The sequence below is a fragment of the Podarcis bocagei genome (assembly GCF_964188305.1).
Source record: "Podarcis bocagei genome assembly, chromosome: 7".
Classification (NCBI taxonomy): domain Eukaryota; kingdom Metazoa; phylum Chordata; class Lepidosauria; order Squamata; family Lacertidae; genus Podarcis; species Podarcis bocagei.
In genome coordinates, this window is record NC_138132.1 from 2,925,173 (window position 1) to 2,947,498 (window position 22,326).

The following is a 22,326-nucleotide window of genomic DNA, read 5'->3' on the forward strand; positions in this document are numbered from 1 at the left end:
AGAGTTGCAGGAAGGATCAGCTCCAACCATTTTAGGGACGCCACTCTGGATTTGTGTGGGGTTTACTCCTGACCCTTTTCTTCTCCCGAAGATATCCCACAAGTGCCAGGAGTCCAGGTTCCCAGCTTGATAACACAGTAAGCGTAGGTAATTAAAAAGGAGGATTTGTTGCCAAAAAAAACCAGATAGCTCCGGACGGCTTGGACAAAGCCTCCGGCATCATTACTCAAGATGACCCTTCTGAAGGCTCCTTCTGGTGTCTACAGAATATATTGAACCGATGCCCCTTGTGTCTCTTGTTTTGCTTCCTGTCTAGCAGCCCTCCCATTCATCAATTCCTCAGACTTTTTTTTTTTAAGCACAGGAGGTTTTATTGCTGAAACACAAATGGAAAAAAGACACCCCAAGTTACATCAGAGAATACAAAATACTTAGAAAACTAAGCCCCCCTCCCTTGGCGCATGATAGTCTCTCCCTGCCCCCCAAACACATTGCACATTTATTCTGTTGGACAACCACAGCGAAAAGAATTGATACCTTCCAGCAGCAAAAGTCAGCTGCAGGATGCTCTTACTGTGTATATTGAAACTGCCCAACATGCACAGTCCCAACATCCTGGTCTGTTTCAGCTGTTTAAAAACAACATCACCATCATTGTGTTCCCAGAAATGAAGATTTGGTTTCATAAAGATTCTGTTAAAGAGAGCTTTGTAAGCGCATAAATTGGCTTGTATAAAAACCACATAATTAAACATGCTCTTGTACAATTTTGGGGGACACGGGTGGCGCTGTGGGTTAAACCACAGAGCCTAGGACTTGCCAATCAGAAGGTTGGCAGTTCGAATCCCCGCGACGGGGTGAGCTCCCGTTGCTCAGTCCCTGCTCCTGCCAACCTAGCAGTTCGAAAGCGTGTCGAAGTGCAAGTAGATAAATAGGTACCACTCTGGCGGGAAGGTAAATGGCATTTCCGTCCGCTGCTCTGGTTCGCCAGAAGCGGCTTAGTCCTGCTGGCCACATGACCCGGAAGCTGTACGCCGGCTCCCTCGGCCAATAAAGCGAGATGAGCGCCGCAACCCCAAAGTCGGCCACGACTGGACCTAATGGTCAGGGGTCCCTTTACCTTTACTGTACAATTTTGCCATTTCAGGTGGAAATCACCCGCGCAAAGTCACAGGCTCCAAACGAGGGATGCAGCTTCCCAAGGGGCAGAGAACTCCCATCCATATCAAGTAATGAAGAAACTTGATGCCGGATCGTCAGCTTCGTAAACAGCTGCACATTTTTTTTCCAGGTTGGCTCCCTGCCAGCCTCCGCCATCCTATGTCAGCGTTTCACCTTTTGTTACCGGGGTCTCGATGTATCCGATCCACCTCTCCAGCACCGTCAGCTTCTCGTTGAGCATGGCCAGGTGCGAGCGGCAGGACATGTCGAAGGAATTGAGGAAGTCCGCGATCTTCTTGATGGAGCTGGTGGTCACCTCAATGTACTCGCGGTTGGCCCAGTCCTGGTGGATCTTGTGCTGAACCGGGTCCGCCTGGACCGACATGACCAACTGCTGGGAGCAGACCAACCCCCTACTCCTCGGACTTATTGGATCAGCTCCAGCCTCTTCCTTTTCGAGAGACTATCTCTGAGTCTATTCGCTCCTATTTGTGCTTCCTGTGAGCTTTGGCTGTGTATCAGCCAACCTGACAAGGTCAGGAAGAGCCAAAGTCTGCAGCTGCCGGCTCTCCCCTGCCTGGCTCACATCTAAGCCTCTCTGTTCCTGGCTGCTTTCTGCAGTTGGCTGCAAACCTTTGCTGGCAGCTGGCTCATTCCTGACACAAGGCAACGGAGGTTTGAGGATCAGAGTTTTCCTTCTCCTAGATGGGCTCCCCTCCCAGGTGGATGAGCCCCACCTGCCTCTCACTTCCCTCTGAAGCACATGCAGAAAGCGCCTTCTTTCTTTCTTTCTTTTCACTTTCAAAACACAGTACTTTTATTCTCCTGGAAAGGCAGCTGTATATTACGAAGCCTAAAGATGTGAAAACACACACACCGAGTGATTACTTCAGAAAGCAGTTTTGTGGTCTTAAAAGTTTTGCTGTTGTTGTTTAGTCGTTTAGTGGTGTCCGCCTCTTCGTGACCCCCTGGACCAGAGCACGCCAGGCCCTCCTGTCTTCCACTGCCTCCCGCAGTTTGGTCAAACTCATGTCCGTGGCTTTGAGAACACTGTCCACCCATCTCGTCCTCTGTCATCCCCTTATCCTTGTGCCCTCCATCTTTCCCAACATCAGGGTCTTTTCCAGGGAGTCTTCTCTTCTCCTGAGGTGGCCAAAGTCTTGGGGCCTCAGCTTCAGGATCTGTCCTTCCAGTGAGCATTCAGTGCTGATTTCCTTCAGAATGGAGAGGTTTGATCTTCTTGCAGCCCATGGGACTCTCCAGAGTCTCCTCCAGCACCAGAATTCAAAAGCATCCATTCTTCGACGATCAGCCTTCTTTATGGTCCAGCTCTCACTTCCATACATCACTACTGGGAAAACCAGAGCTTGAACTATATGGACCTTTGTTGGCAAGGTGATGTCTCTGCTTTTTAAGATGTAACTTAAAAGTTACAGTCCTTTAAATGTTAAAGCTTTCTCCACAACCACACGTTCCTTTGATGTTTGGGTTATTGGAAACCAATTCACTGGACAGTTTGTCTTCTATATAGTCCATTTCAGTTCCTAGAAGTGTGAGTTGCGCTTTCGTTTCAATACTCTAACACCATTCTGTACTACTTCCTCATCAGAGTCCTCCTTTGATTTTGTGTATTCTAGTGTATAAGAAAGCCCATTTACAGTCTCTTGTACGGACACCAACTTTAATGCCTCCATGGACATGTTTGTCTTTAAGCAGCTGTTTTATCTTCTGCAGTTTAAGGGTGGCTCTAGTGGCCTGAATCTTCCTCTTGCTCACAGACCGAACGGTGACCATGGAAGAGGCCATCTCTCCTGCTCTACCCTTTCAGCCCATCCTCCGAAGTTGTCCATGGACACGGCGGATGGAGTGACACCCAGAAACTGCCTTCTTGACCACCGGACCCCCACTTGGTCTCATCCACTCAATCTGCCAGATGCTGTCTTCACATGCAGGAGAGGTCCCACCAAGCGTTTAAGACCTATTGGCTCCCCTCACCTGGTTTAGCTGGCCTGTTGACGTGTGATGGCCTGGGATTTGGACTCGGATGCTGAACCTGAGGGATCCCAGCCTGCACAGAATCCCCCCGCCTCCAGAACCAGCTGATCCGGGGCTGGGGCATGAGCCTGAAGGGTCCTCACCTGTGCCGGATCCTCAGGTGCAGGCACCAGCTGAGTCTGCTCTGGCTCCGGAGGTGATGGAGGACCCATTGCCTGCAGGTGCTCCACTCTCAGCCCCATCAGGGGAAGCGGAGGTCACCTCTGGGTCCAGTAACCCTCCAGCCTCTCCTGAGCTGCAGAGGCTCAGGGCAGAGAGGCGGAGGGAACTAAGTTCTCGCAGGAGGAGTGCTCGCCTCCAGGCCAGGGGAGGCGAGTCACCAGAGGATCGGGGCCGCCCTGTGCCTCGGGGCAGATAAAAGCTGGCCAGCCCAGTCCCAGGTTGCGGGAGCAACTTCATTGGTTGACAGTTCCTGCCTAAACCCTGTCCTGCAATCCTGCCAGAGCTCCTGACCTCACCTGCACCCAGCTTCAGCTTTGACGGACAGCCTCCATACCGCACCTTCGACCTCAGACTGGACTCGGACCTCGCCTCTCAGTTAGCCCCCGGGACCAGCCCACGAAGCCATTCCTGGGGTGTGGGGTATGTTTGTGCATGCTTGCACAAGGAGCAAAGGGTCTGCCATGGACCCCCACTAACCCCCCTGGATTTATTCTGAATTGGTGTCCGATGACGAAAACTTCAGAAGCCACCGCAGCTGTCAGGCGGGATTAATAATAATAATAATAATAATAATAATAATAATAATAATAATTTATTATTTAAACCCCGCCCATCTGGCTGGGCTTCCCCAGCCACTCTGGGCAGCTTTCAACAAAATATTAAAATACCGTAATACATCAAACATTAAAAGCTTCACTAAAGAGGGCTGCCTTCAGATGTCTTCTAAAAGTCTGGTAGTTGTTGTTTTTGATATCTGATGGGAGGGCATTCCACAGGGCGGGTGCCACCACCGAGAAGGCCCTCTGCCTGGTTCCCTGTAACTTGGCTTCTCGCAGCGAGGGAACTGCCAGAAGGCCCTTGGAGCTGGACCTCGGTGTCCGGGCAGAACAATGGGGGTGGAGACGCTCCTTCAGGTATACTGGGCCTTTGAGGCCGTTTAGGGCTTTCAAGGTCAGCACCAACACTTTGAATTGTGCTTGGAAACGTACTGGGAGCCAATGTAGGTCTTTCAAGACCGGTGTTATGTGGTCTCGGCGGCCACTCCCCGTCACCAGTCTGGCTGCCGCATTCTGGATTAGTTGTAGTTTCCAAATCACCTTCAAAGGGAGCCCCACGCAGAGCGCATTGCAGTAGTCCAAGCGGGAGATAACCAGAGCATGCACCACTCTGGCCAGGCAGTCCGCAGGCAGATAGGGTCTCATCCTGCGTACCAGATGGAGCTGGCAGACAGCCGCCCTGGAAACAGAAATGACCGGTGCCTCCATGGACAGCTGTGAGTCCAAAATGACTCCCAGGCTGCACACCTGGTCCTTCAGGGGCACAGTTGCCCCATTCAGGACCAGGGAATCCCCCACACCTGCCACATTCCACAGAAACACCCCATTGCATGTCAGCTCCCAAAGAGGACTCCGAGTCAAAGAGGGAGATTCAATATAACTGGTGTCCAATTAGAGATAGCGGACTATTTGGCAAGTGTTCTGAGGGTGTCCGGCCGGTGGATCTGGCTTCCTTTCCAGGGGAAAATTCAGAGACGAAGGTGGTTTTGTTATTAGCCGGTTGAAATGGTCTCTGTTATGTATTGAGTTGAATAAAGCAGCAGTCTGACTGGTCCTAGAAAAATGCAGCAGTATGATTGGTCCGCAGGAGCCACCCAATCCAGCTCCAGGTGGAATTGAACCCGCAACCTGATTGGCCTACAGGAGAATCCCAGAATTAGCCAGTCATGTGTGACCCATTGTGTAAATAATGTATACAAAGCAGATATTTGGGGGGAACTTTAATGCCTCACTACTATGAGCTGAATAAAGAGCATGAAATCCACACTCGACTCTGAGTATATTTCAGTCTCTCTCTGCGCGAACTGTTGCTGCCAAAAGCTCTCTAGTCCAGACCTGGATAACCAACCTCCTAGATTTCTCATTTTGGAGGCCTGGTCTGACACCGCAGACACCAGTGAATTGCAGTGATTTTAAAAAAGGACCCTCCGTGGTTCAGTGTGGAAAGACCCTTTAATTACATTCTGCTTCCAGCCCAGCAACTTGTCACGGCCTCATTAACACCCTAGTGGGTGGTGGAGACACAACCAGCTTGGCTCCCTATGAATCTGGCTTTGACAAAAATCACAGCGCTCAAGGCAGCTCGCCTAACACAACCACCCTGCTTAAAAGTCTCCTCCTGGGCTTGTTTATCAGCTTGGGGTGTTACTCGGAGGCTGAAGGGAGGTCGGAAACAACCCCCCGCCCCGAAAACAGGGAGCAAGCGATCAGTGGCCAAATGCCCCAAAGAACCTAGGGATCCAGATAGACTGCCTCTGGAGCTGGAGGCTCCGTAAGAACCTAAGAAAAGCCCAACCGCTGGATCAGGCCAAGGGCCCATCTAGTCCAGTTTCCTGTACTCACAGTGGATACCCACAAGTTGGATATGTGGGGAACTGGGTGTCAGTCTGGGGGGTGTCTAAAGAGCCACCCATGCCTAGCTGCTGACAGGTGGATATTTGTGGATGTCATAAATGAAATTTAAGGTCTTATATATATAATAAATGTACCAACCAAGCACGTACATAGATCAGCACAGGAAGACCGACCTGAAACCATTTTGACTCCCAAGCTGACCAAATGTTTTCTCTGCAAAGTCAAAGGAAAATGGAAACGCCTCCCCATTGTCTTTTCCTTCACAAATCCTGTCTTAAGGGTATGTCTGTCTGTGTTTGAATAGGGTGAGCCTGTGACCTGGCTCAGGAACTAAGTATTTGTCATGGCAAAAGACTGGCTCCCCAGGGTATCCAGTCAAGTGAGCATTAATAGGTAACCTGCCAGACAGGAGATAAACAACGCACTCAGATTTCTGTTGTAGACCGCCTTTTCTGTGATGTAGGGATGATGTATGGAGGGGTGGTGGTCTTAGATTATACACCTTCTGTGATGTGTGTATGATGTATGGAGGGGTGGTCTGGAGCTCCAGGGCAGGGCATATAAACTATCTATATAAGGCCTTGCGCGCCATTTTTCTGGGTCCTCCTCCTTTCCTGCGTGTGAGGGGAGCACCCTGTTGCAACAGTTCAATAAAGATCAGGCTTACAAGCTGCTTTGCTTCTCAATATTCTCTGGTTGGCCTCTGTTATTTTCTCCGACCGATGGAGAACCTACAAAGGACTCTATAAGGGCTCTTGTGTCTCCCATAAGGGAATAAGGGCAGATTTTCGTTTATTACAATACCCACATGTTGGATATGTGGGGAACTGGGTGTCAGTCTAGGGTGTCTGAAGAGTCACCCAGAGCTGCTGACAGGTGGATATTTGTGGAAAGGCAGCGTTGCTTAGTGGTTAGAATGTGAGATGAGGATTTGACACCCCCACCCCACTTGGCCCTGCAGTCCCCTTGTTGACCATGGGGCCCAGTCACTGCCCCTCAACCTGACCTACCTCACAGGGGTGTTGTGGAAATTGAATGAGGAAGGGGAGGACCATGTACCCCAACTTGAGCGCAGCAAATTACAATTGGTGGAGGGAGCAAGAATCAGAGGCTGCCTCGTTTGGTTTTAATTTCAAATTCCAGGTTCTCTAGGAGTGCAAATTACAGCTGCCGAGCATCTTAAGGACGGATCCCCGCTTTCCTTCAGATGCCAAAAATTCAAAGCAGCTCACCACAAAAGAGTCAGGAACGATAGAGCACAATCAAGGTGTCAATCACTATCAAAGACAAAACGCGACAGGAACCATTGGGAGGCGGCAGAAAAATAAAAAAAAAGTCAGGGAGGAATGACAGGAAACATTTTGTGGTGAAGCATCAGCGGGAGATGCAGACCCGAAAAGGCCTCTCCCCCTGTCTGGATGAGACAGTGTCCGTACTTAGAGGGAGCAAGGCAAGCTCCTCTAAGAAGGAGATTTGCAGAACAAAAACTACACATTTACAGAGGGAACCTTTGGCGTTTGTCAGAATGCACAGGAAGGAAGGAAGGAAGGAAGGAAGGAAGGAAGGAAGGAAGGAAGGAAGGAAGGAAGGAAGATGGTCGCTCACCTGCTTTCAAGTACCTGGAGAAGTTCACACCCATGCACTAAGCTTTGTTGTTGTTTAGTCGTTTAGTCCTGTCCGCCTCTTCGTGACCCCCTGGACCAGAGCACGCCAGGCCCTCCTGTCTTCCACTGCCTCCCGCAGTTTGGTCAAACTCATGCTGGTAGCTTCGAGAACACTGTCCCACCATCTCGTCCTCTGTCGTCCCCTTCTCCTTGTGCCCTCCATCTTTCCCAACATCAGGGTCTTTTCCAGGGAGTCTTCTCTTCTCATGAGGTGGCCAAAGTCTTGGAGCCTCAGCTTCAGGATCTGTCCTTCCCGTGAGCACTCAGGGCTGATTTCCTTCAGAATGGAGAGGTCTGATCTTCTTGCAGTCCATGGGACTCTCAAGAGTCTCCTCCAGCACCAGAATTCAAAAGCATCCATTCTTCAGCAATCAGCCTTCCGGCGTCATAACTTTTATATGCCTGTTGTCTTTGTCCATGGAGTTTTCTTGGCAGGGATACTGGAGTAGCTTGCCGGTTCCTGCTCCAGGTGTTTCAAGTTTAGTCAAAACTCTCCTTCAATCTGAACATAGGGATGGAAAGATTCGTCATTACAGAGGCACGGTTGTTAAAATTATCGGACTTAACTGAGATGGAGAAATTGACGTGTTTCATCACAGAAAATCATTATCAACATTTGCTAAAGATTGGAAACTCCTTATAGACATAATCTGGGATTGAGGACTGAAGATAATATTGGTTTATAGAAATAGGAAATAAGGTTGTCATATTTTGAAGAGCAAAGGAAAGGATGCTATGATGGCCATTCAAAGCAAATAAATGCAATTTGTTTTGAATTTCCCCCCTGAAAAAGAGGACATGGTCTGGAAAAAGAGGACACATGGCAACCCTAATTGGTGTTATCTCGGAATGCATGTGTTGGACAATTTTCTACCTATAGCTGACAGACTAAGAATTAGAAGTTCTCTTTTTTTATTCCCTCTTTCTTTTTCCTTTTGGTTTGTGTTTTTATTCAGGTTAGTTTTTATATTATCCTTGATGAAATGATATTTGATACAGTGGTACCTCGGGTTAAGAACTTAATTCGTTCTGGAGGTCCGTTCTTAACTTGAAACTGTTCTTAACCTGAGGTACCACTTTAGCTAATGGGGCCTCCTGCTGCCGCCGCATGATTTCTGTTCTCATCCTGAAGCAAAGTTCTTAACCTGAGGTAATATTTCTGGGTTAGCAGAGTCTGTAACCTGTATTGACCTTTGTGTTCTTTCCTCCAAAACTTTAACAAAATCCATTTAAAATAAAAAAATCTGAACACAGGGAGCCGAGTCAGGGGCGTAGCCCATCCAAGCTCAATAATGTCCACACGGACTGGCAGCATGGAAGGAAGGAAGGAAGGAAGGAGAATCTGAAAAACCAAGGGCTGATTCCTATCTCCTTCCTTCCTTCCTTCCTTCCTTCCTTCCTTCCTTCCTTCCTTCCTTCCTTCCTTCCTTCCTCTCTCTCTCTCTCTCTCTCTCTGGCAACTGCTCAGTCAGACTCTACCCTGTTTGCCAATTGCCGCCCAGTGCTTACCTTTTCTCTCCCCCCCCAACAACACGAAAATAAGATATGTCAAGAGAGATGACCTGGATTGCTAATTACAGCCTGGAGGCTAGGATGCGATACTAATTGGCACCGCTCTCCTTCAGGCAAACAAAGCCCTCCCTGATCAGCGCCTGCTTCACGGGGAAGCATCTCTCGTTTCCAAATCAGAGCTGCCATGGCGCTCTCTCTCTCTCTCTCTCTCTCTCTCTCTCTCTCTCTCTCTCTGCCTACCCATTCTACAAACACTTTATATGGGCTGTGGCCCAGTTTGAGTGGTGGAGGTGGTGGTGGTCCAGGGCTCCCTTGTTTGCTTTTGGAGTGCATTCTGGTTGCTAGGCAACATTGCCTCCTCCTGCTCCATGGGTACCACTGGGCTGGGCCAGCAAGGATGTCAGAAAAGGACCGAGCCACCTTCCAGGGATGCTTTGGCTGTGATTCCAGCATCGCAGGGCGGTTGGACTAGATGGATCCCTTTTCAACATTACAGCTCCCCGTTTCTACGACGGGGTCACCCCTCAATAGCTGGATTCCTTTCCGCTGCTCTGCAACGACCTGGGATGCACAACGATGCAAGCTGGGGCAGGAAAGTAGAAGCAGGGATGGTGACCCAGGTGTCCAGAATTGTTTTTGAGTTTGGGGTGGCTGTTTCTCAGGGATTGTTTAGCTGGGGTTCCTGCATTGCAGTGATAATAATAATAATAATAATAATAATAATAATAATAATAATAATAATAATAATAAAATTTTATTTATATCCCACCCTTCCCAGCTGAAGCCAGGCTCAGAGCGGCTAACAACAATAAAAGTAACACAACATTCTAAAATCAATTCATTTTAAAATCAATTCAAAATCAAATTAATGGCAACCATTGGGCTAGAGTTCTGTGAGGATTACCAAAGGAGGGGGTCAGACTGTGCCTTGGCCAAAGGCCTGGTGGAACAGCTCTGTCTTGCAGGCCCTGCGGAAAGATGTAAAGTCCTGCAGGGCCCTGGTCTCTTGTGACAGAGCGTTCCACCAAGTCGGGCCCAGTACTGAAAAGGCCCTGGCTCTGGTTGAGGCCAGCCTAACCTCCCTGTGGCCTGGGATCTTCAAAATGTTTTTATTTGAAGACTGTAAGGTCCTCCATGGGACATGGAGAGGCGGTCCCGTAGGTATGAGGGTCCTAGGGCTTTAAAGGTTCAAACCAGCACCTTCAACCTGACCCTGTACTCCACTGGGAGCCAGTGCAGTTGGTAAAGCACTGGGTGGATGTGATTTCACGGTAAGAACCCCGTAAGGAGTCTTGCCACGGCATTCTGCACCCGCTGGAGTTTCTGGGTCAGTCTCAAGGGCAGCCCCATGTAGAGCGAGATACAATAATCCAGTCTGGAGGTGACCGTCGCATGATCACAGTGGCTAGGTCAGGGCGAGAGAGGTAAGGAGCCAACTGCTTAGCTTGGCGGAGATGAAAAAACGCCGCCTTTGTTATAGCTGCCATCTGCGCCTCCTTGGAAAGGGAGGTGTCCAAGATTACACCCAAACTCTTAATGGACGGTGCTGGCACTAATTGCGCCCCCACAAGAGATGGGAGTTGCCCCCCCAATCCCATATCTTCCCAACCCAGCCACAGGACCTCTGTCTTTGAAGGATTTAACTTCAACCGGCTCCCACGTAACCATCCAGCCACAGCTTCCAAACATCTGGTCAGTGTGTCTGGGGCCGAGTCAGGATGGCCATCCATCAACAGATAGAGTTGGGTGATCGACCATGTCGAAGGCTGCTGACAGGTCTAAAAGAATCAGCAGCCCCAACCCGCCTTGATCCAGCTGCCTACGGAGATCATCTGTTAGGGCGACCAGAGCCGTTTCGGTCCCATGACCAGAGCGGAAGCCGGATTGGAATGGATCCAGAGCATTACAGCTCCCTGTTTCTACGACGGGGCCACCCCTCAATAGCTGGATTCGTTTCCGCTGCTCTGCAACGACCTGGGATGCACAACGGTGCAAGCTGGGGCAGGAAACTAAAAGCAGGGGTGGGGACCCAGGTGTCCGGAATGGTTTTTGAGTTTGGGGTGGCTGTTTCTCAGGGATTATTTAGCATTGCAGCGGGTTGGGCTAGATGACCTCTGGGGTTCCCTTCCAACTCCAGGATTCAATGAAAGCCACACTACATATGCACAGCAGGCAGAAGTGATGTCACGAGGACAAATCTGGGAATGGCACAGTTGCAGACTCCTTCCCAGAAGTCTGTGCTTACCAGGAACCAGAAGAAAACACCCCCCATCACCAGGCAGATACTCCTGATCTTGCCTCATTCTCCCTCCCTGAGTCACTCTTTGCAGGGCCTAGAGGGGATTAGCTAATGCTGGAGGGGGGGGTGTGTTGCTGTTGGCAGACACCAACTGGGACTCATCAGAAGATGCCTTCTAATGAATCAGACCATCTAAATGAGTATTAGCTGCAAAGCAGCTGGCAAGGCCGCCACCACACACACCAAGTCACAGGCAGAAGAGGAATATATATATATATATATATATATATATATATATATATATATATATATATATATATATTTAAAAAATTGTCCAGTAGCATCTTGTTGTTGTTTAGTCATTTAGTCATGTCCGACTCTTCGTGACCCCCTGGACCAGAGCACGCCTGTCTTCCACTGCCTCCCGCAGTTTGGTCAAACTCATGTTCATAGCTTCGAGAACACTGTCCCACCATCTCGTCCTCTGTCATCCCCTTCTCCTTGGGCCCTCCATCTTTCCCAACATCAGGGTCTTTTCCAGGGAGTCTTCTCTTCTCATGAGGTGGCCAAAGTCTTGGAGCCTCAGCTTCAGGATCTGTCCTTCCAGTGAGCACTCAGGGCTGATTTCCTTCAGAATGGAGAGGTTTGATCTTCTTGCAGTCCATGGGACTCTCAAGAGTCTCCTCCAGCACCAGAATTCAAAAGCATCCATTCTTCGGCGATCAGCCTTCTTGATGGTCCAGCTCTCACTTGAGATCAACTAAGTTTGTTCTGGGTATAAGCTTTCGTGTGCATGCACATGAAAGCTTATACCCAGAACAAACTTGGTTGGTCTCTAAGGTGCTACTGGACCATTTCTTTATTTTTATTTATTTTGACTGCGTCAGACCAACACCTACCTGAAGGCAAAAGAAGAGTCTTTCATAGCCCTACCTGGAAATGCTGCCAGAGGTTGAGGTTGGGGACCTGAAGAACATGAGAAGAGCCCAGATACTGGATCACACCGATAGCTCACCTAGTCCAGCATCTTCTTCTCACACTGGTCCAATACCCCTAAGGACCTAGGAATCTAGACAGACTGCCTCTGGACCTGGAGGTCCGAAAAGAAGAGCCGTACTTCTGTCTGCCTCCTGTGGCAGCGAGTTCCACAGTTTAACTCTACACTGTATGAAGAAACATATTTGTTCTTAAGATCTTATCACGTGATGTTCAGAAAACCACAATGCTGTTTCAGTTCATTGCATACATATTTTGGGAGTCTTCATTTAAATCTTGTTCACCTTGCATTTTACAAAGTTGCCCCCACACCAAGTGCTAAACATACAGGATAGAATCCTAGAGTTGGAAGAGACCACAAGGGCCATCGAGTCCAACCCCCTGCCAAGCAGGAAACACCATCAGAGCACTCCTGACATATGGTTGTCAAGCCTCTGCTTAAAGACCTCCAAAGTAGGAGACTCCACCACACTCCTTGGCAGCAAATTCCACTGTCAAACAGCTCTTACTGTCAGGAAGTTCTTCCTAATGTTTAGGCGGAATCTTCTTTCTTGTAGTTTGGATCCATTGCTCCGTGTCCGCTTCTCTGGAGCAGCAGAAAACAACCTTTCTCCCTCCTCTATGTGACATCCTTTTATATATTTGAACATGGCTATCATATCACCCCTTAACCTCCTCTTCTCCAGGCTAAACATGCCCAGCTCCCTTAGCCGTTCCTCATAAGGCATCGTTTCCAGGCCTTTGACCATTTTGGTTGCCCTCCTCTGGACACGTTCCAGTTTGTCAGTGTCCTTCTTGAATTGTGGTGCCCGGAACTGGACACAGTACTCCAGGTGAGGTTCAATTTGTTAAGACTAGTACCAAACCAAAATAAGACATTTACACATACTGTACATTTCACAAGTAACACAAGGAAGTCTGGATAATGTAACAGTTTAGAATTACACATAAAATAAAAGAAATTGGCCTAGCCAATGATATTTAGTTATATTGCACGTACAAAGGCAATGAAGATTATAAGCTGCTTGGTTTTGTCATTAGCACAATAAAAACAAACATTCAGGTTGGGGTCTGGAAAAATAGGATAACTTAATTACTTTTCTTGCACACAAAGGGAGAACAACAATTGTATGAAGAAGGAATTCCTTGGGTGACCACAAGTTAGTGTTATGGGAGAGGGAGGGAAACTTCTCTCTGATCCTGGCTGCCCAACAGTCTCCGGCCACCGTGGTCAATGGTCTGGGGTGATGGGGGCTGGAGCCCCACAGGAACCCCCCCCACTTGTGAGAAGTCGACCATAGGCATAGCCAGGATTTATTTTAGGGGTGCAGGCTTTATGTTGTTGCAGGAACCCCCCCTAATCATTCAGTTTGTACAAACACGACACACACACACGACATATGCGACGCTTCTGTTATAAATTCATAGAAAATCAGCCGTACATCGGATCTGTACCCTTCCACTTTTATTTTACACCATGAAGGAAGGACTATCAAAGGGGGGAGACTTGACACAAGGCAGCCATAATCCCCCAAGCCCGCAGCGAGCCCTACCCAGTTGGCATGCCAACCTTGATGGTCCTAGACAGAAGATCATTACACTCACAAAGGACCTGCATATGGAAGTGGATTCCGTACGGACTGAAACAAAGAACAGTGACCAGCCCTTCCCTCTGGGGGCAGGAAACAGTGAACTCCTCTTTGTCCTCAGGAATGTAATCATGGGGAGGGGGAAAGGAGGAACCGGACAGGTGACAAGATACTCAGGTTACCACCACAACTCCTCCCTGAACCCCTCCTCTTTGTGATGTGTCAGTGATGCAGTCATGATGTAGTTATGATGTAGTCTTAGGGCTGTAGTAGCTAATAAAAGTTGGGGTCTTCTTTTGTTTGGAACTTCCATCTTGTTCCACCTGGTGGCAGGTGGGAGTCCTGTCGCAACAGTCTTCAATCAAGACCAAGCCTACTGGCTGCTGTTTTGCTCTGGTATTCCTGGCTGGGGTCCTTGTTTTTTTGTCCAAGGGAGCCCTCAGATTTCTCCGTTAACAATGTTGTGAGGAGGACAGAACAGAGTTGTCTGTGCTGCAGTTGGTCAGTTAGTTTAATATTTTTATTTATTAACTTGATGGGGGGGGGGGCTAGCTGCACCTCTGCGCCCCGCCCCGGCTACACCCATGAAGTTGACTTCTTTATTTTTCCTCAACTTTGTTTTTTTTAAAATTATATTTTATTAGGTTTTATCCATAAAAAAGTTTAGAAAAATACAAAAAACAAAAAAGATACAAAATTACAAAATACAGAAATACAAACATTAAACACAAAAAAGAAAAGAAAAAAACACATATAAAAAGACAAAAATTCCCTTCAGGTTGTGGACAGAATGGAATGTTTTGGAAAATGGCAGAAGGACATCTCTAAGTTTGTCTGGCAGGGCAAAAAGCCCCGAATAAAATTCAAAATACTAACTGACTCAAAAGAAAGAGGGGGGTTTGCCCTGCCGGATTTAAGGTTATACTACGAAGCTGCAGCCTTCTGCTGGCTGAAGGACTGGTTTCTGTTGGAAAACACCGATGTCCTAGATCTGGAAGGGTTTGACAATGTTTATGGTTGGCATGCATACTTGTGGTATGACAAGGCGAAGGTTCACAAACTGTTTAAAAACCATATTGTCAGAAAATCAATTTTTGCCGTCTGGATGAAGTATAAGGACTTATTAGAAAGTAAGACCCCGAGGTGGTTATCACCAGTGGAAGCCAAGATCTCTAAAAAAAGGCCCAATATGGAGGCCTACTGGCCAAAATATTGGGAATTAATTGAAAGAGTTGGAGACAATTGGAAGCTCCAAAGCCAGGACAAATTAAAAAGTAAGGTGCGAGATTGGTTACACTATGCTCAAATTCAAGAGGTATTTAAAATGGATAAAAAAGTGGGTTTCCAGACGGAGAAATCGAAACTGGAGACGGAGTTACTAGAACCAAGGACTAAGGTACTTTCGAGAATGTATGACTTGCTGCTTAAATGGAATACACAGGATGAGACAGTTAAATCTGCTATGATAAAATGGGCACAGGATGTAGGACACAACATTATGTCTGAGGACTGGGAAAGGTTATGGAACACCGGTATGAAATTCACGGCATGTAGTGCCTTGAAAGAGAACATTATGAAAATGGTATACCGGTGGTACATGACCCCAGTCAAGCTGGCTAAAATATATCATCTGTCTGATAATAAGTGTTGGAAATGTAAGGAGGCAGAAGGGACATTCTTTCACCTCTGGTGGACCTGCCCGAAAGTAAAGGCCTTCTGGGAAATGATATATAATGAGTTGAAAAAGGTATTTAAATATACCTTTTCCAAGAAACCAGAGGCCTTTCTCCTGGGCATGGTGGACCGGAAGGTGCTAAAGAAGGACAGAACCTTGTTTATGTATGCAACCACAGCAGCAAGGATCCTCATTGCAAAGCTCTGGAAGACACCAGATTTACCCACACTGGAGGACTGGCAGACGCAGTTGATGGACTATATGGAGTTGGCAGAAATGACTGGCAGAATTCGAGATCTGAGCGAAGAAACAATGGAGGAGGACTGGAAAAAATTTAAGGACTATTTGCAAAAATACTATAAGTTGTTTGAATGTTAAGATTGTGCAAGATTAAGAAACGTTATGCTTCTGCAATTTACCTAAGTAAATGATAAAGTAAGTAATGATGAAAAAACGAGATAAGTTAGAAACAAAATATTATGTTTATTAAAAGTGTTAAAACCAAATTACAAACTTTCGAAATTGGTAACATAATAAATTCAAAGGTACAATAAGACGTGAAACAAGATAACAAATTGCTGAACAGGTTAGAATAATGAATGCAATGTTGAGAGGATGTGAGGAGGTCCAAAAGAAAGTGAATTGTTGAAGGACGTCGTGAAAGATATTCAACTTTTTTTTTCTTTTTCTTATTTTTTTTTTCTTTCTTTTTTCTTCGTATATATATATAAAAAAAATGTTTCTTGCATGTTGCTATGTAAACTAATTTGTTAACCTATGGAAAGAAACGCAATAAAAAATTTTATAAAAAAAAAATAAAAAGACAAAAATTCCTTTTCTTAATTTCTCCTCTTTGATTAACTTATTTTCCTGACTCCCTCGCGTCTCCCATTTTTGTATCCCTTTTAAAAGTTAGTTCAGCAAATTCATGTCCTGTTAGTCTATCTCAGGGGTCTGCAACCTTTAAGACAAAAAGAGCCACTTGGACCCGTTTCCGAAGAAAAAACAACAACTGGGAGCCGCAAAACCATTGCAACATTTAAAACAAATATATCTCCGGAGCCACGATCTGACAGCGGGCGGGAAGGTGATGTCGGGACGGTGCGTGACTAATGCACGCACCGTCCCCATGCGACGTCACAGCCAGTACAGCGCCCGCCACAGTGGGGAGTGTCGGGGTGCACAATGCGCCTCCTCCCCTCGCTAGTATCCACCCCGGAGCCGCAGCAAAGATGTAAAAGAGCCACATGCGGCTCCGGAGCCGCGGGTTGCAGACCCCTGGTCTATCTATTTATTAATCCAATCTTGCATTTTACCTTGTTGCTAAAACCCCTGCAATTCATTTCAATGTCCTCAACATTCAAAAATATTTCTGCAAATACATTTTAAATTTCCTCCAGTCTTCTTCCACCAACTCTTCTCCCTGATCTCGGATTCTGCCAGTCATTTCCACCATCTCCATGTAGTCTAATTTTTCCTCAACTTTGAACAGCAGCTTGGCCCAGGGCTCAAGTCCCCCTGCAGAAGCTACGCTTCATTCCTAGGTTCCTGAATGATTGCCTTGCAAACTGATTCTTCTACAACCTGGCCTGAATCAAAGGAGAGGAGGCTGAGATCTGGCCGAAGAAGCTCCTTGGCAGTGCAATTTGATGACAGGCAAGCCCAGCACAAGAAATAAATTTAAGAGGGAGGAATGCTTTGCATGTTAAGGGGAAGGGAAGTCGGGCACTTCAGGAAAAAATGATTACTTTGATCTGGGGGTCCCTCCCCTCTTTTCTTCCCGGTGCTTGCCTGATCAGTGGGGGGAAGGGACAGCTGTGATTCCTGCATTGCAGAATCATAGAATCCTAGAGTTGGAAGAGACCACAAGGGCCATCGAGTCCAACCCCCTGCCAAGCAGGAAACACCATCAGAGCACTCCTGACATATGGTTGTCAAGCCTCTGCTGAAAGACCTCCAAAGGAGGAGACTCCACCACACTCCTTGGCAGCAAATTCCACGGTCGAACAGCTCTTACTGTCCAATCTAGGATTGGACTAGATGACCCTGTGATTCTGTGGGTCTTGAAAGATTAGGCAGTGGGACAGGAGTGCAGGTTGCACACTTTTGAGCAAGGAACCAGGAGAAAAGAGCATGTTCCATGGAGGCTATGCACATTGACCAGAGAATGTACAAAATTCAGTCGAACCTAGCTCCTTCAACCATTCCTCATAGGGCTTTGCTTCCAGTTCATTGAATATCTTAGTTGCCCTCCTATGAACACATTCTAGCTTGTTAACATTCTTCTTAAATTGTGGTTCCCAAAACTGGACACAGTATTCCAGATGGGTTCTGAAGAAGGCAGAATAGAGTGGGACTATGACTTCCCTTGATCGGGATACTAGATTTCTGTTGATGCAGCCTGGAATAGCGTTAGTTAGTTAGTTTGGTTTGTTGGGTTTTTTTTTGCTGCTGCATCACAATTCTCATGTTCAGTTTGTGGTCCGCTAAAAAGCAGAGACATCACCTTGCCAACAAAGGTCCGTATAGTTAAAGCTATGGTTTCCCCAGTAGTGATGTATAGAAGTGAGAGCTGGACCACAAAGAAGGCTGATTGCTGAAGAATGGATGCTTTTGAATTATGATGCTGGAGGAGACTCTTGAGAGTCCCATGGACTGCAAGAAGATCAAACCTCTCCATTCTGAAGGAAATCAGCCCTGAGTGCTCACTGGAAGGACAGATCCTGAAGCTGAGGCTCCAAGACTTTGGCCCCCTCATGAGAAGAGAAGACTCCCTGCAAAAGTGGGACTGTGTTCTCGAAGCTACAAACATGAGTTTGACCAAACTGCGGGAGGCAGTGGAAGACAGGAGTGCCTGGCGTGCTCTGGTCCAGGGGGTCACGAAGAGGCGGACACGGCTAAACCACAACAAGACCCCCAGATCCTTTTCACATGTACTGTCTAGTAAGCCAGGTGTCCCCCATCCTATATTTGTGCATCTGATTCTTCCTGACTGAGTGCAGAACCAGACATTTGTCCCTACTGAAATCCATTTTGTTAGCTTGCGCCCAGTTCTCCAATCTGTTAATGTCGTTGTGAATCCTGATTCTGTCTTCTTTGGCATTAGCTACCCTTCACAGTTTGGTGTCATCTGCAAATTTGATGAGCATCCCCTCAATTCTTTCGTCCAAGTCATTTATAAAGATGTTGATCAACAATGGGCCCAGGACAGAAGCCTGCAGCACCCCGCTGGTCACTTTCCCCCAGGATGACAATAATAATAATAATAATAATTTATTATTTATACCCCGCCCATCTGGCTGGGCCTCCCCAGCCACTCTGGGCGGCTTCCATAAAAACCAAAAATACAGTAAAATGTCACACGTTAAAAACTTCCCTGAACAGGGCTGCCTTAAGATGTCTCCTGAATGTCAGGTAGTTGTTTATCGCTTTGACATCTGCTGGAAGGGCGTTCCACAGGGCGGGCGCCACTACCGAGAAGGCCCTCTGCCTGGTTCCCTGTAGCTTTGCTTCTCGCAGTGAGGGAACCGCCAGAAGGCCCTCGGCGCTGGACCTCAGCGTCCGGGCAGACTGATGGGGGTGGAGACGCTCCTTCAGGTATACTGGACAAGGAACCATTTAAGGAGTACTCTTTGGGTTCAGTCAGTCAATCAGCTACAAATCCACTTAACAGTTACCTTGTCCTGACCCACTGTACAGCAGGGGTTCCCAAATTTTTTTGGGGGGGGGGCAATCCCTCTTCAGCTCTACAAATTGATGATGATGATGTATATATATAATTTATATACCACCTAACAACAACAACAGCAACAGCAATTTATTATTTATATACCCCGCGCATGTGGCTGGGTTTCCCCACCACTCTAGGCAGCTTCCAACAAAATATTAAAAATACATTAAAACATCAGTCAGGACCTTCACCGCCTTCACTGGTTCTGATTTAAAAGAGAGGTAGAGCTGGGTATCATCCGCATACTGATGAACACCCAGCCCAAAGGACTTCTTCACACGGCACAGAGTTTACCTGTGGAACTCCTGCCCCCAGCAGGTAGTGATGACTGCCAGCTTGGATGGTTTCTTGAAAAACGGATTAGACATATTCAGTTCTCAAAACTTTATTGGCATATCGACAAGATTCCGGGAAGCTTCAGTGCAATAAAATCACTCAGCAAAATCTGCATCTCACAATTCTTCTTTTATTCTTTACAAGAAAGTAAAGAATATTATTCTTCTTTACAAGAAAGAAGATTTCACCTAAACATTAGGAAGAACTTCCTGACAGTAAGAGCTGTTTGACAGTGGAATTTGCTGCCAAGGAGTGTGGTGGAGTCTCCTCCTTTGGAGGTCTTTAAGCAGAGGCTTGACAACCATATGTCAGGAGTGCTCTGATGGTGTTTCCTGCTTGGCAGGGGGTTGGACTCGATGGCCCTTGTGGTCTCTTCCAACTCTAGGATTCTATGATTCTATGATTCTTTTTCAGCGATCTCTCGTAGCCAAGTAAGATTGTCTTCCATAAACACAGTTTTAACAAGGAGTCCGTAAGTGACTGTGGAGGCCAATTCTGAACCCACACGTCCTTCCACAGTAGGGACAGAGGTTTCCAGGCGGGAGTTGATCATGGTGTGGATTTGCCACATGTGCATTCCTCTTAGTCCAATTCTCCCTTTCGCCCTGAGTTTTTCCTTCTTCAGAATCACTGACACCTTTGGTAAAGGCTATTATCCAACTGGAACACTCACAGGCCAGTGATTCTCAATTGTGTTTATACTAAAAATTTTAAGGTTTGCCTTGAGAGCATCTTTAAACCTCTTTTGTTGTCCTCCGGCATTACGCTTTCCATTCTTAAGTTGAGGATAGAGCAGTTGCTTTGGAAGATGATCATCAGGCATCCAATAATGTATAACGTTTGCAAATCCTCATTCCGTGTTGCAGAAACTTGGTTTAATATTAACAACAACAGCAGCAACAACAACACTGAATTTTTGCTTCTGCAAAACAGGTCTTATGTGACTTGGTCCCAAGTTCTCACTTGGTTCCAAGTTCTCAGCACATCTGGAGGGCATTGGTTGGCAAATGGTGCCCTATAAAGTTATTCACTGGGCTAATGCCCTCCGACTCTGCGATTCACCCTCTGGGATGGGGGTGTGATCAGATCCACCCATTGCTTAGTGCTACCACTGCCTCCCGTCCTATCAATCAGTTATTGATCAGGAGGACGTTTCTCATTAACTACCCCAGATAAGCGGCTGGTTCTGCTGCCATCGCCTGAAGCCTTCCGGATTTATGCGTCATCTTGAGGAAAGGCATCGAGCGACCAGGGGCAGGCCTGTTTTATTAAGTAGGCAACCCCTCCCCCAAAAATATCCAGCATTAGCACAGACAATAAACACAATTCCCCGAGGATTTGTAGGCTATGATAGCAGGCGCTGCAAATCAAATACCACGTGGAGTCAGGAGGCAGCGTGAATACTTACACAATCCCGGAAAGGATAACCAATGAGATATTAAATTATTGTCAGAAAACCCAGGAGCAGATATACAGGGAAAGAAGAAAACAAGACTTTATTCCAAGCGCGTCTGAGTAAAGTTTTCTAATGCGGAACTGTCTTCACAAGTCGAAAAGTGAAACAAGCTAGAAAAAAAAATGGGATCTATTCGGCACTGTACAGAAGTGGGTGGTAGCACACCCTGGGTGGGGGGTGGGGCACTGGGAAGCGAGAGGGTGCCAATTGGGTGCTGGAGATGTGAATGATTGCCAGTCTTTGAAAAGCTGGTATCACTGGTTCAATTTCAAGCATTTGGTTGAATTGATGGAGCTAAATAGTTTTGATTGGGTTGTTGCTGTTTTTGTTTTGATTATGTACTTTCTGGTTTCATATTCTGATTTTGTGCTGTGGACCACCTTGAATGCCTGGAGGAGGTTGGAGGGTGGATGGCAGCTAATGGATTGAGGTTGAATCCTGACAAGACAGAAGTACTGCCCTTGGGGGACAGGGTGTGGGCGGGTGTGGGGGACTCCCCGGTCCTGAATGGGGTAACTGTGTCCCTGAAGGACCAGGTGTTCAGCCTGGGAGTCATTCTGGACTCACAGCTGTCCATGGAGGTGCAGGTCAATTCTGTGTCCAGGGCAGCTGTCCACCAGCTCCATCTGGTACGCAGGATGCGACCCTCTCTAGCTGCGGACTGTCTTGCCAGAGTGGTGCATGCTCTAGTCATCTCCCGCTTGGACTACTGCAATGCACTGTATGTGGGGCTACCTTTGAAGGTGACCCAGAAACTGCAATTAATCCAGAATGCGGCAGCTAGACTGGCGACTGGGAGCGGCCGCTGAGACCATATAACACCGGTCTTGAAAGACCTACATTGGCTCCCAGTACGTTTCCGAGCACAATTCAAAGTGTTGGTGCTGACCTTTAAAGCCCTAAACAGCCTCAGTCCAGTATACCTGAAGGAGCATCTCCACCACCATCGTTCTGCCTGGACACTGAGGTCCAGCTCCGAGGGCCTTCTGACGGTTCCCTGATTGCAAGAAGTGAGGTTACAGGGAACCAGGCAGAGGGCCTTCTCGGTGGTGGTGCCCGCCTTGTGGAACGCCATCCCACCAGGAAATAAACAACTATCTGACTTTTAAAAGACATCTGAAGGCAGCCCTGTTTAGGGAAGTTTTTAATGTTTGAAGTTTTATCGTGTTTTTAATATTCTGTTGGCAGCCGCCCAGAGTGGCCGGGGAAACCCAGCCAGATGGGAGGGGTATAAATAAATTATTATTATTATTATTATTATTATTATTATTATTATTATTATTATTATTATTCCTTCGTCTGTTCTGAAACTTCCAGCTTCATTCAGTTTCGTTGGATGT

General features: G+C 47.2%; 2 pseudogenes across 2 annotated transcripts; both read right to left on the reverse strand.

Annotated features, from left to right (window-relative positions):
* Positions 1-1,194: 1,194 nt before the first annotated feature.
* LOC308591428 (putative protein BRICK1-B pseudogene) lies at positions 1,195-1,570 on the reverse strand (annotated as a pseudogene). Its single transcript has one exon. The product of its transcript is annotated as a putative protein BRICK1-B pseudogene (transcript).
* A 1,031-nt stretch (positions 1,571-2,601) lies between these two features.
* On the reverse strand, positions 2,602-3,381 carry LOC308591720 (iron-sulfur cluster assembly 1 homolog, mitochondrial pseudogene; annotated as a pseudogene). Its single transcript has one exon. The product of its transcript is annotated as an iron-sulfur cluster assembly 1 homolog, mitochondrial pseudogene (transcript).
* Between the last annotated feature and the right edge of the window lie 18,945 nt (positions 3,382-22,326).